Source organism: Balaenoptera borealis (assembly GCF_965194805.1).
Source record: "Balaenoptera borealis genome assembly, chromosome: 15".
In the NCBI taxonomy this organism is placed as follows: Eukaryota; Metazoa; Chordata; class Mammalia; order Artiodactyla; family Balaenopteridae; genus Balaenoptera; species Balaenoptera borealis.
In genome coordinates, this window is record NC_138871.1 from 19968474 (window position 1) to 19982150 (window position 13677).

The window sequence follows — 13677 nt, forward strand, 5'->3', positions numbered from 1 at the left end:
ATGTGGTTGACAGGGTCTTGGTGCTCTGGCTGGGTGTCAGGCCTCAGCCTCTGATGGGCAAGAGCTGAGTTGAGGACATTGGTCCACCAGAGACCTCCCGGCCCCATGTAATATCGAACAGCAAAAGTTCCCCCAGAGATCTCCATCTCAACGCTAAAACCCAGCTCCACTCAATGACCAGCAAGCTACAGTGCTGGACACCCCATGCCAAAAAACTGGCAAGACAGGAACACAACCCCACCCACTAGCAAAGAGGTTGCCTGAAATCATAATAGGTTCACATACACCCCAAAACACACCACTGGATGTGGACGTGCCCACCAGAAAGAAAAGATCCAGCCTCATACACCAGAACACAGGCACCAGTCCCATCCACCAGGAAGCCTACACAACCGACTGAACCAACCTTACCCACTGGGAGCAGACACCCAAAACAACGGGAAATACGAACTTGCAGCCTGTGAAAAGGAGACCCCAAACACAGTAAGTTAAGCAAAATGAGAAGACAAAGAAATATACAGCATATGAAGGAGCAAGGTAAAAACTCACCAGACCAAACAAATGAAAAGGAAATAGGCAGTCTACCTGAAAAAGAATTCAGGGTAATGATAGCAAAGATGATCCAAAATCTTGGAAATAGAATGGAGAAAATATAAGAAACGTTTAACAAGGACCTAGAAAAACTAAAGAGCAAACAAACAATGAGGAACAACAAAATGAATGAAATTAAAAATCTCTAGAAGGGATCAATAGTAGAATAACTGAGGCAGAAGAATGGATAAGTGAACTGGGAGATAAAATAGTGGAAATCACTACCACAGAGCAGAATAAAGAAAAAAGAATGAAAAGAATTGAGGACAATCTCAGAGACTTCCGGGAAAACATTAAATGAACCAACATTCGAATTATAGGGGTCCCAGAAGAAGAAGAGAAGAAAGGGACTGAGAAAATATTGGAAGAGATTATAGTTGAAAATTTCCCTAATATGGGTAAGGAAATAATCAAGTCCAGGAAGCACACAGAGTCCCATACAAGATAAATCCAAGGAGAAACACGCCAAGACACATATTAATCAAACTATCAAAAATTAAATACAAAGAAAAAATATAAAAGAAGCAAGGGAAAAGCAACAATTAACATACAAGGGAATCCCCATAAGGTTAACAGCTGATCTTTCAGCAGAAACTCTGCAAGCCAGAAGGGTGTGGCAGAACATAGTTAAAGTGATGAAAGGGAAAAACCTACAACCAAGATTACACTGCCCAGCAAGGATCTCATTCATATTCGATGGAGAAATTAAAACGTTTACAGACAAGCAAAAGCTAAGAGAATTCAGCACCACCAAACCAGCTCTACAACAAATGCTAAAGGAACTCCTCTAGGCAGGAAACACAAGACAAGCAAAAAACTTACAATAACAAACCCAAAACAGTTAAGAAAATGGCATTAGGAACATACATATCGATAAGTACCTTAAATGTAAATGGATTAAATGCTCCAACAAAAAGACTGGCTGAATGGATACAAAAACAAGACCCATATATATGCTGTCTAGAAGAGACCCACTTCAGACCTAGGGACACATACAGACTGAAAGTGAGGGGATGGAAAAAGATATTCCATGCAAATGGAAATCAAAACAAAGCTGAAATAGGAATTCTCATATCAGAAAAAATAGACTTTAAAATAAAGACTATTACAAGAGACAAAGAAGGACACAACATAATGATCAAGGGATCAATCCAAGAAGAAGATATAACAATTGTAAATATCTATGTACCCAAAATAGGACTACCTCAGTACATAAGGCAAATGCTAACAGCCATAAAAGGGGAAATCGACAGTAACACAACCATATTAGGGGACTTTAACACACCACTTTCACCAATGGAGAGATCATCCAAAATGAAAATAAATAAGGAAACACAAGCTTTAAATGATACATCAAACAAGATGGACTTAATTGATATTTATAGAACATTCCATCCAAAAACAGCAGGTTAAACTTTCTTCTCAAGTGCTCATGGAATATTCTCCAGGACAGATCATATCTTGGGTAACATATCAAGCCTTGGTAAATTTAAGAAAACTGAAACTGTATCAAGTATCTTTTCTGACCACAATGCTATGACACTAGATATCAATCACAGGAAAAACTCTGTAAAAAATACAAAGACATGGAGGCTACACAATACACTACTTAATAACCAAGAGATCACTGAAGAAATCAAAGAGGAAGTCAAAAAATACATAGAAACAAATGACAATGAAAACACGATGTCCCAAAACCTATGGGATGCAGCAAAAGCAGTTCTAAGAGGGAATTTTATAGCAATACAATCCTACTTCACAAAACAAGAAACATCTCAAATAAACAACCTAACCTTACACTTAAAGAAATTAGAGAAAGAAGAACAAAAAAAAAACCCCAAAGTTAGCAGAAGGAAAGAAATCATAAAGATCAGATCAGAAAGAAATGAAAAAGAAATGAAGGAAATGATAGCAAATATCAATAAAACTAAAAGCTGGTTCTTTGAGAAGATAAACAAAATTGATAAACCATTAGCCAGACTCATCAAGAAAAAAAGGGAGAAGACTCAAATCAATAGAATTCAACATGAAAACAGAGAAGTAACAACTGACACTGCAGAAATACAATGGATCATGAGAGATTACTACAAGCAACTATATGCCAATAAAATGGACAACCTAGAAGAAATGGACAAATCCATAGAAAACCATAACCTTCTGAGACTGAAGCAGGAGGAAACAGAAAATATAAACAGACAAATCACAAGCACTGAAATTGAGACTGTGATTAAAAATCTTCCAACAAACAAAAGCCAAGGACCAGATGGCTTCACAGGTGAATTCTATCAAACATTTAGAGAAGAGCTAACACCTATGCTTCTCAAACTCTTCCAAAATATAACAGAGGGAGGAACACTCCCAAACTCATTCTACGAGGCCACCATCACCCTGATACCAAAAACAGACAAAGATGCCACAAGAAAAGAAAACTACAGGCCAATATCACTGATGAACACAGATGCAAAAATCCTCAACAAAATACTAGCAAACAGAATCCAACAGCATATTAAAAGGATCATACACCACAATCAAGTGGGGTTTATCCCAGGAATGCAAGGATTCTTCAATATATGCAAATCAATCAATGTGATACACCATATTAACAAATTGAAGGAGAAAAACCATATGATCATCTCAATAGATGCAGAGAAAGCTTTCGACAAAATTCAACAGCAATTTATGATAAAAACCCTCCAAAAAGTAGGCATAAAGGTAACTTACCTTAACATAATAAACGCCATATATGACAAACCCACAGCCAACATACTCCTCAATGGTGAAAAACTGAAACCATTTCCACTAAGATCAGGAACAAGACAAGATTGCCCACTCTCACCACTATTATTCAACATAGTTTTGGAAGTTTTAGCCACAGCAATCAGTAAAGTAAAGCTGTCACTGTTTGCAGATGACATGATACTATAGAAAGAGAATCCTAAAGATGCTACCAGAAAACTCCTAGAGCTAATCAATGAATTTGGTAAAGTAGCAGGATACAAAATTAATGCACAGATATCTCTTGCATTGCTATACACTAATAATGAAAAATCTGAAAGTGAAATTAAGAAAACACTCCCATTTACCACTGCAACAAAAAGAATAAAATACCTAGGAATAAACATACCTAAGGAGACAAAAGACCTGTTTGCAGAAAATTATAACACACTGATGAAAGAAATTAAAGATGATGCAAATAGATGGAGAGATATACCCTGTTCCTGGATTGGAAGAATCAATATTGTTAAAATGACTATACCACCAAAAGCAATCTACAGATTCAATGCAATCCCTATGAAACTACCACTGGCATTCTTCACAGAACTAGAACAAAATATTTCACAATTTGTATGGTAACACCAAAGACCTCGAATAGCCAAAGCAATCTTGAGAAAGAAAAATGGAGCTGGAGGAATCAGGCTCCCTGACTTCAGACTATACTACAAAGTTACAGTAATCAAGACACTATGGTACTGGCACAAAAGCAGAAATATAGATCAATGGAAAAGGATAGAAAGCCCAGAGATAAACCCACACACATATGGTCACCTTATCTTTGATAAAGGAGGCAAGAATATACAATGGAGAAAAGACAGCCTCTTCAATAATTGGTGTTGGGAAAACTGGACAGCTACATGTAAAAGAATGAAATTAGAACAGTCCCTAACACCATACACAAAAATAAACTCAAAATGGATTAAAGATGTAAATGTAAGGCCAGACACTATCAAACTCTTAGAGGAAAACATAGGCAGAACACTCTATGACATAAATCACAGCAAGATCCTTTTTGACCCATCTCCTAAAGAAATGGAAATAAAAACAAAAATAAACAAATGGGACCTAATGAAACTTAAAAGCTTTTGCACAGCAAAGGAAACCATAAACAAGACAAAAAGACAACCCTCAGAATGGGAGAAAATATTTGCAAGCAAAGCAACTGACGAAGGATTACTCTTCCAAATTTACAAGCAGCTCATGCAGCTCAATATCAAAAAAACAAACAACCCATTCCAAATATGGGCAGAAGACCTAAATAGACATTTCTCCAAAGAAGATATACAGATTACCAACAAACACGTGAAAGAATGCTCAACATCATTAATCATTAGAGAAATGCAAACCAAAACTGCAATGTGATATCATCTCACACTGCTCAGAATGGCCATCAAAAAAAAATCTACAAACAATAAATGCTGGACAGGGTGTGGAGAAAAGGGAACCCTCATACACTGCTTGTGGGAATGTAAATTGATACAGCCACTATGCAGAACAGTATGGAGGTTCCTTAAAAAACTAAAAATAGAACTACCATGCGACCCAGCAATCCCACTACTGGGCATATACCCTGAGAAAACCATAATTCAAAAAGAGTCATGTGCCACAATGTTCACTGCAGCACTATTCACAATAACCAGGACATGGAAGCAACTTAAGTGTCCATCAACAGATGAATGGATAAAGAAGATGTGGCACATATATACAGTAGAATATTACTCAGCCATAAAAAGGAATGAAATTGAGTTATTTGTAGTGAGGTGGATGGACCTAGAGTCTGTCATACAGAGTGAAGTAAGTCAGAAAGAGAAAAACAAATACCGTATGCTAACACACATATATGGAATATAAAAAAAAAACAAAAAAAAACAAATGGTTCTGAAGAACCTAGGGGCAAGATGGGAATAAAGACGCAGACCTAGTAGAGAATGGACTTGAGGACACGGGGAAGGGGAAGGGTAAGCTGGGACAAAGTGAGAGAGTGGCATGGACATATATACACTCCCAAAGGTAAAACTGATTGCTAGTGGGAAGCAGCCGTGTAGCACAGGGAGATCAGCTCGGTGCTTTGTGACCACCTAGAGCGATGGGATAGGGAGGGTGGGAGGGAGGGAGATGCAAGAGGGAAGAGATATGGGGATATATGTATATGTATAGCTGATTCACTGTTATAAAGCAGAAACTAACACACCATTGTAAAGCAATTATACTCCAATAAAGATGTTAAAATAAATGAATAAATAAATAAAATACCTTCCATTTCTAATAAAAAATAATAATGAGGAAAACATTTCAGTGTACAAGTAAAATAAGATAGGTATTTTCAATAAAAGAATATATGAAGAATGGAAATGCATTTTGTTAAGGGAAAAGAAAGTGATTTTGTCCTGAAGCATCTCAAAAAAGATATTAAACTAATCAGGCTTATTTGGTATGTTAAATTACATGGAAAGCATTATCAAATAAAAGGTAACATTAAGCTTTCTTTATATTATATCTGTATAAATATATACTATAAATGCTCCAGAAATTATGTGACATTCCTGGAAATCTTATATATGCTGACATAAAATGTTATCTGTTATCGAAATTGAGCCTCACATTAAAGGCACTGAACCCAAGTAACAGGGAAATGCCCTAGCTGACATCCATTAAAAGGCAACAAAAGAATCTGTAAAGATTATGGCACATGTAGATAAAGCCCATTCTACTACTGCAAAAACTAACCCCTCATTGTCAGATTTTGCCACCCTGATGTCCTTGTAGACTCCTAAATCAGAGAAATTACGGTGGGTAAACAATACTGTAAATGGAACAGTCAGAGCTATGGGAAATCCAAGATGGCCACTTGCATCTTCCGGACTCCTCCCCAAACCCCATTTTTTGGTTTGATGGCTTGAAGCCTTCCCTTACTATAAGGCTTATGCCCTCTCAATGACAAAAAAAAAAAAAAAAAAAAAACATTAGAAAATGCATTCCCACTTGGGGTATACTCTCCACAATCTCCAGTGATCAAGGCACCCACTTTACACAGCAAATCTTGTGCACCTTAACAAAAACCTTAAAGACTGCCTGAAATTATCACTGTCACTATGACCCTTGATCATCAGGCAAGGTCAACAGAACTAATAGAAAAACTGGACTCAAGTAGAACAAGAATTACATGGGATTGAACAAACTGATAAATAAGATTATCATTTTTATGATGTTTGAAATATTACTGGCTTTTAATCTTTATTTTCCAGATATAAGGGAACCCTCCCCCTTAAGCTAATTATGACTTACAATTTGGTAAACTATACCTTGGTAAGCAGAATTGAAGCATTTATCTTTTCTCTCTACTTGATACCTCCAGAATTTGGAAATTCTTGGGTTCCCAGAAACCTTTCCAATGAATAAGGAAGGCCACTTCCTGGCAGGTGCAAGAACCTCAGATATTTTAGACCTCAAGAAGAAAGAAATCCACCTAAATCTGTAGGTACTGCAGGCAGAATCTAATGGCAAATCCTTGGCATGACTTTCCTGGCCTTGAGAGACTTTTTAAAGTTCAATTTGAGATTCCTTATGAAAAGTTCCAGCCATGCCAAATTTAAAAGAGGCTATATGATCAATTACACATATATAAATAATCAGGCCAGGTTTGCTGAAACCAGACTTAGTTTACAAACATATTAGTCTTAATTTGACAATATTTGGTAAAATGAGGGTAATTTAGAGAAAAAAAATATGTTTCAATAATATACTTTTATTGATATTGACGTTTTATATACACTGAAATTTTGTATTTACTACCTACACCCAAGATGCCTCTTTGTTGCTATGCTATATTACTGTGAAGTTTAATTTAAATATTAAAAGGATATTCTAAGCTTGTTTCTGAAGATAACAGGAATCTATCTTTGGGTGAAGATCAGATGCCCCATAACCTGCACCCAGGAGATTATGAATACTGAAAAAGACATCACTTTAAGGAGTCTCTCTCCAACCTACATGGAAGGACGCTTATCAGGTATTCTTAAGCAGCTCATGCACAGTGAAACTGAAGGGAATTGACTCTTGAATTTATATTTCACACTTAAAAAGGGCCTCTGCACCAGACTAGTCTATAGAGAGGACTATTAACCTCAAACTCACCTTAAAACAACCATCAACCCAGGCCTAGAAGAAGACAACAACAGTGGTAGACAGCTGACCCAAGAATCTGGACCATGCCTGTATGACCCATCCTACTAGTTCAATTGAACTAGTTTACCAAATGTTTGTCTCCCTATCAAAATTGAAAGTTACTTTTTACTTCTAGGTATACTTTTGCCCCAATGTTCAGGATGGAAAGAAAATTCTTTAGTAAAGTTGTCACAAAGTATAGCTACTGGGGTAGGTCCTCATTTTATTTATTACTGACTTTTCAGATGTTCCTAGCATTAGCACTCACCAAAACCAACCTCCCTCTGGCCTAACCTTTCAGGTTCAAATTCTTCAGCATATTAATATGTCCATCCTTTGTTTGATACTATCCTCAGTCCTTAGAGACCCAGCACAACTTACCCTAGAACTCCCTTGCTCTGTCCCTTCTTTAATTGAAAAATGTCTTAAAGAGAAAAACATAAGTAAATTATGCCAGCGACTCCCATATGTTAAATACCATGCCAGTGACTTTTGGAAAGCCTACAAGAGAAGTGATCCATACTTTATATTGTGTTGACAAAACTTCCAGTTAATGAGATTATCAGTGAGTGCACTCAGGGAGTGCTCCCCCAAGTTTCGTCTTCATATGTGGCATTGGAATTGATCCACTTTCTCAAGGATGGGCAAATAAATGTCTTAATAGCTGGCAAAAAAAAAAGGTGGTTTTTTTTTTTTGAAACTTTGAAAGAATATGTCCCTGACTTGTTTGATCTTCTCTGTTCTGACAACATACAAATTGTGCTGAAAACCATGCTTTTCTGGAGCAGAGTTCCTCAAAGTTATCTGAGAAGCTGTCTCCCAGGCTATAGTCCTCAGTTTGACTCAAATAAAACTCCTTTCTATTCCTATTATAGATCGTTTATTGATTATTTCTGTCTACACTGTAAAGGGTTTCATTGTACACAATACTGAAATTATCCACTCAATCTCATAATTCAAAAATTATGTGATCAAAATCACCAGATATAAAAAGCCATATATTATTTTTGTGGTTAATAAGTCAAACCACATGAATGTTGAATAACAAGACAAATTTCAACTCTAACTGCTCTTTCACAAAGCAGGAGCTAAGATTTGCTTTACCTTGTTGGGGGATGTTTACTGCTGTGGGATTCTTAAACAGATCTGGGGTGTTCCAAAGACCTGTCTAGTTCTACCTTCAGTAGGAACATACTTCATATATATTTTTAAGTGAAATACTAGTTAATTTGATGCTGGAAAAAGAGTCATACTAAAGTTGACCTCCACAGAAGAATGGGCCCACAAGAGGAGGGTCTTTATAGGGTAGAATTGATCTTACTGGTGGCAACCTCAGAAAATATAACTGCCAGTGCAGCCTTTGGAGAAAACTTGTCCAGGATCATTTTCACTAATTGACAATTAAGTGGCCTTTCACCTCAGGAAGTCTGCAATGTTGGCCAAACAAGAAGTCCATGACAGAAATCCAAAAGGATGTCCAGGAGTGAGGGTTTCATAATAACAAAATGACAAAAGTTCCATGTTCCACCAGATGCACCAACACCTAGCAGTCTTTACTGTTTCCAGGAACAAATACAAATCTAGGAGAACCCAAGACTGTGTCAGCAAAGGCGAAGCCAGTCTTTCCCAGTGAAGGAGGATGTGGCTAGCATCCGTATTATTTCTTATGGCAAGGAAGAATTATTCTCATCTTTGCTAAATCTTAGCCAAGTTCCTTCTACCTAAGCCCCTAACTCAGTCAAACACTAGAGAAGCAGCAACATTTTTTTTTCTGTCAGGAACTGATGAAAAAGGAACGTGGAGCTGAATATCATTTCTTCTTTTTTTTTTTTTTTAATTTCTTCCTTCAACTTTTTAAAAAATTTTATTGGAGTATAGTTGATTTACAATGTTGTGTTAGTTTCATGCGTACAGCAACGTAAATCAGTTATACATATACATATATCCATTGTTTTTTAGATTCTTTTCCCATATAGGCCATTACAGAGTACTGACTAGAGTTCCCTGTGCTATACAGTAGGTCCTTATTAGTTATCTATTTTATATATAGTAGTGTGTATATGTCAAGCCCAATCTTCCAATTTATCCCTCCCCATGAATATCATTTCCATTCTGACCATTTCAGAACCCAAAGTCCCCTTACATTTTTTAAACTAACCTCATGTTCAAGAAAAACTAGACGAGTGTCATTCAAAGGACACATACTTTGCCTTAATGATGGTGGGGCTAACCTAAGTCCCACAGATACATTTCTACAAAATTATAGAAGTGATAACTTTGGGGTTGGAAGAAACTTTGAAGGTCAACCTCACTTTTGAATTTCTAGTTACAGTATCATTGCTAAATGGTCAGTCACATGTTCTAGTGCAAGGCACAATCACCGGTCTTTGAGGCAGCTCAATTTGAGGTGTTTCTGATGTAGCTGGTTGGCAAGCTCTGGCTACTCAAAAGCTTTTGTCTTATACTGAGCCTGAATATTTCTTTGTTGTCCCAAAAGCTTTTGTCTTATACTGAGCCTGAATATTTCTTTGTTGTCTATATATACTTTTGGACTCATGTATATAAGTCTCTTTCTTTTGCAAAATAATTCTTCAAATATTTGAAGACAGCTATCCTCTTCCCACTGTCTTTCCTAATCAAAGTATCCTCCAGTCTCACTGTTTTGAGTCTCTACCATCTGATTACTTTTTGAAGATTACTGCCATAAGCCTTCATCTGGAATCAGTATACTAGCCACTTTTGGATTCAATGATTTCATCAGTTCCTAATCCACTAAAATGCCTGGAAACCTTCTAAGAAAGACATTAAAAATGCTTTAAAGGTTTTGCTGGAACCCCAATACTCAGCATATTTCCCTGTCAAAGGAAGAAACGAAGCTACCCTTAAATGATCTGTATTTAGCCATCTAGGGTTGTAGTAATCAGAGACTTTTCATCTTTAAAAAAGTCATCCTTTTAATAATGCGTTCTACAATTTTTTTCTATTATTATTATGAAAGAGATACTACATACTCCAAGGTCAGGGATTCAGTAACTACTGCCATGTTTTTTCAGCACTGGTTGGACTGTATCATCTGATAATGTATCAAGGGAAAAAGTGCATTTCCCAATGAGATTTCAAATCACACTAAGAGGGGTTGACCCTATCAAGTAAGCCTGCAAATACATGAAGCTGCTTCATAGGACCCATCTCTATCAACTATTTCACCTATGCTAAATGAAATTGGCCTCAGGTTGATTGGAAATTGGGCAGATACATCAGTTTTCCTGTGGGAGGTAATAATCCCTTTCTTGAATAATAATGTAGCAAATTTCATCTGAATCAGATTCATTTTAATCAACACAATACTTTATTTGCATCATGTCATGAATAACCACTATGTTCAAAATGTAGCTATTTGAAATCAGAGATAATGAATAGAACAGTATATTATTTCTGGACATTAAAAGATATCATTCCCTTGAAGTTACACATAGTGGCTCTTCTATTCAACTTTGTATTCTTCCTGGTATCTAGAAGAGTGATCTGTTCATAACAGGTACCAAATAAATATTTGAACACTGGTGACTAACAAAAATAACACTTTGATTTAATTCAACAAACTGTCTGGCAATTAAAACCATAGCTGTCATGGGACAGAGGACTATCTAAAGGAGGACTCCGGGTAGCAGACCACCCTTAGAGGAGATCCTTGAGATTCTTAAGGGGTGTATCCTGAGACCTTTGTGAAATCCCATATATATAATCCTTCTCTAATGCAATTTTAGACATACGATTAAAGTATATCTGAGAAAGTTAAATGACCCCTTCAGATTCAATAAACCCAAGACAAACATAAGTCTATTCTTTTAAGGCCACTTTTTGTAAAACAATGAAATAATGTTTTTCATTGTGCTGAGAATGACCAGCTGAGTGGCAGATACTGGGTAGTTTGCCATCCTGCTCAGGAGGCCAGTCATTGGCCAAGAGACCTGCAAATGGACCCTGGGACGTGAGATCCAAACCCAGCACTCACTGGGACCACAACTTGTTTCATACCATGAACTTCTGGCAGCTTTAAATGTTACATCAAAGACACTAATGGTCTACTGTGTGAATATAAAAAGGAGTAAATAAAGACCAATATTTACCTAGTAACATCACAGGAGCAAAACCAATACGTGGCCAACTTTTAAACACTGTGAAATGCACTTTTTTGGGGGTCGGGGGTGTAAATAATATTGTCAGTGAATTTGATCATCCCCAATTTAGAAACAGGTTAACCCAATGAATAATTAATAAGTAGGTCTCATGAGAACATAAAAGCAATATTTTTGTTTCCTTCCCCCATCCTCTCCTCCAAAACAAACAAACAAACAAAAAACAGTCATCAAGTTCCTTCTAATCCTTCTTTCTGAATCTGTTTTTTCTCTTTTTCATTCCCACTGTCTTCTCCCCAATTGGGACTCTATCATTTTCTGTCTGGACTTTCTTAAGAATCCACTAACACGTCCCCATGCCTCCAACTCCAGTGTACACTCTCAGAAGCCACTCTGCCCTGGAGGAGGGTGGCAGCTCCCAAACACTGCATGGCTTACCAGATATCACTCCCACAGTAAAATCAAACCAAACCAAACCCAAACAAGCAAACCTTCAGTAAACAACTCCCTACCAAAATAAAGGATGCACGTCTTAATCTGGAATTCTAGCCCTCTGTAATCTAATCTCAACCTTTCTGTGCAAAACCTTTTTTTCTCTATTTAATGTTATTTTCTCTAACCAATCTGGACTACTAGTCATACTCAAAGTGTACCATACACAGTTGTTTAATGCATTTTACATAATATCATTCTTCACACCTGGAGTAGTCCCTCTATCTTTGACTTCTCTTCTTCCTACACACCTTCAAGTTCAAGTGTTACCTCTGCCATGAATAATTCAGTTCCTCCACCCAACTGTCTCTCTTTAAACCTGATTCATAACTATCTATTTATATCTTGCAATCCATTTTCTATTATTATTTGGAAGGGACTTAATAGCCTTACAACACTAAAGAGCTCCCCAGGGACTTCCCTGGTGGCACAGTGGTTAAGAATCCGCCTGCCAATGTAGGGGACACGGGTTTGAGCCTTGGTCCGGGAAAATCCCACATGCCGTGGAGCAACTAAGCCCGTGCCACAACTACTGAGCCTGCGTTCTTGAGCCCGTGAGCCACAACTACTGAAGCCTGCGTGCCTAAAGTCGGTGCTCCGCAACAAGAGAGGCCACCGCAATGATAAGCCCGCGCACCGCAACGAATAGTAGCCTCCGCTCGCCGCAGCTAGAGAAAGCCCGCACACAGTAACAACGCAGCCAAAAATAAATAATAAATAAATAAATTTATTTAAAAAAAGAGCTCCCCAAAAATGTTACTAGTTCTACTGCACATGACTCTTTGCTCCTGTGTCCGAAGATAACTCTTAAAACATAACAGATACTTAATAAATTCTTAATAATTTTTTCCAGTTTTAGATGTTCAATCTAAATTTTCTCTTTAAAGAAATAAAATTTCCCTCATGCTTGCCAGGAGGCAGCTCTACAGCAAATATTTTCGGTTACTGTAATAACTTTCTATAAATTTACAATATTATCCTTACATTTATTAATTATTATCTCCTTTTCGTGTTAAAAAAATGAATAGACTGATTTACCCAGCAAGTGAGTAAGCATTAGTTCTGCTAAACCGAATTGGTATAATTCAATTTATCATTACAGTGTAAGAATTAGCCTCCAATTCATCTGTAGCTATTATGAAAGAAAATGACACACTATAATGAAAATAAATAAAATGTTTTATGGCGATGTTTTAGAATATTCTAACTTATTTCTGCTGCAGATATTATGTTTATGCTATTCTAAAAACTGAAAATCATGACAATCTCTAAAGAAAATGATGAGTGCCAAGAGTTTTGGTATCATACCTTGTAATCCGTGTGCTGTTCTTGGCTTAAAGGGCATGGCATAGAGTCTGTGCTGAGTCATGGGGGAAGCTCCATGGAGTGGCAGATCGCACCAGGAGTTGCTGAGAAACTCAGGGACAAGAGAGAGAGGTGGCCCAACCCAGTCTCACTTATTTAGGTAAACTTTATACTTAACAGCTGGAATGTGATGAAAAGCTCTGAATTTGTA

General features: G+C 37.0%; 2 protein-coding genes and 1 long non-coding RNA gene across 5 annotated transcripts in view; 1 reads left to right on the forward strand and 2 right to left on the reverse strand.

Annotated features, from left to right (window-relative positions):
• The window catches only part of CTNNA2 (catenin alpha 2), a 1192234-nt gene that overhangs the window by 727238 nt on the left and 451319 nt on the right, over positions 1-13677 (reverse strand). The gene's annotated exons all lie outside the window — the stretch shown is intronic.
• The window catches only part of LOC309611507 (lithostathine), a 1064255-nt gene that overhangs the window by 128882 nt on the left and 921696 nt on the right, over positions 1-13677 (reverse strand). The gene's annotated exons all lie outside the window — the stretch shown is intronic.
• The window catches only part of LOC309611515, a 1058387-nt gene that overhangs the window by 5645 nt on the left and 1039065 nt on the right, over positions 1-13677 (forward strand). The window lies entirely within an intron of this gene.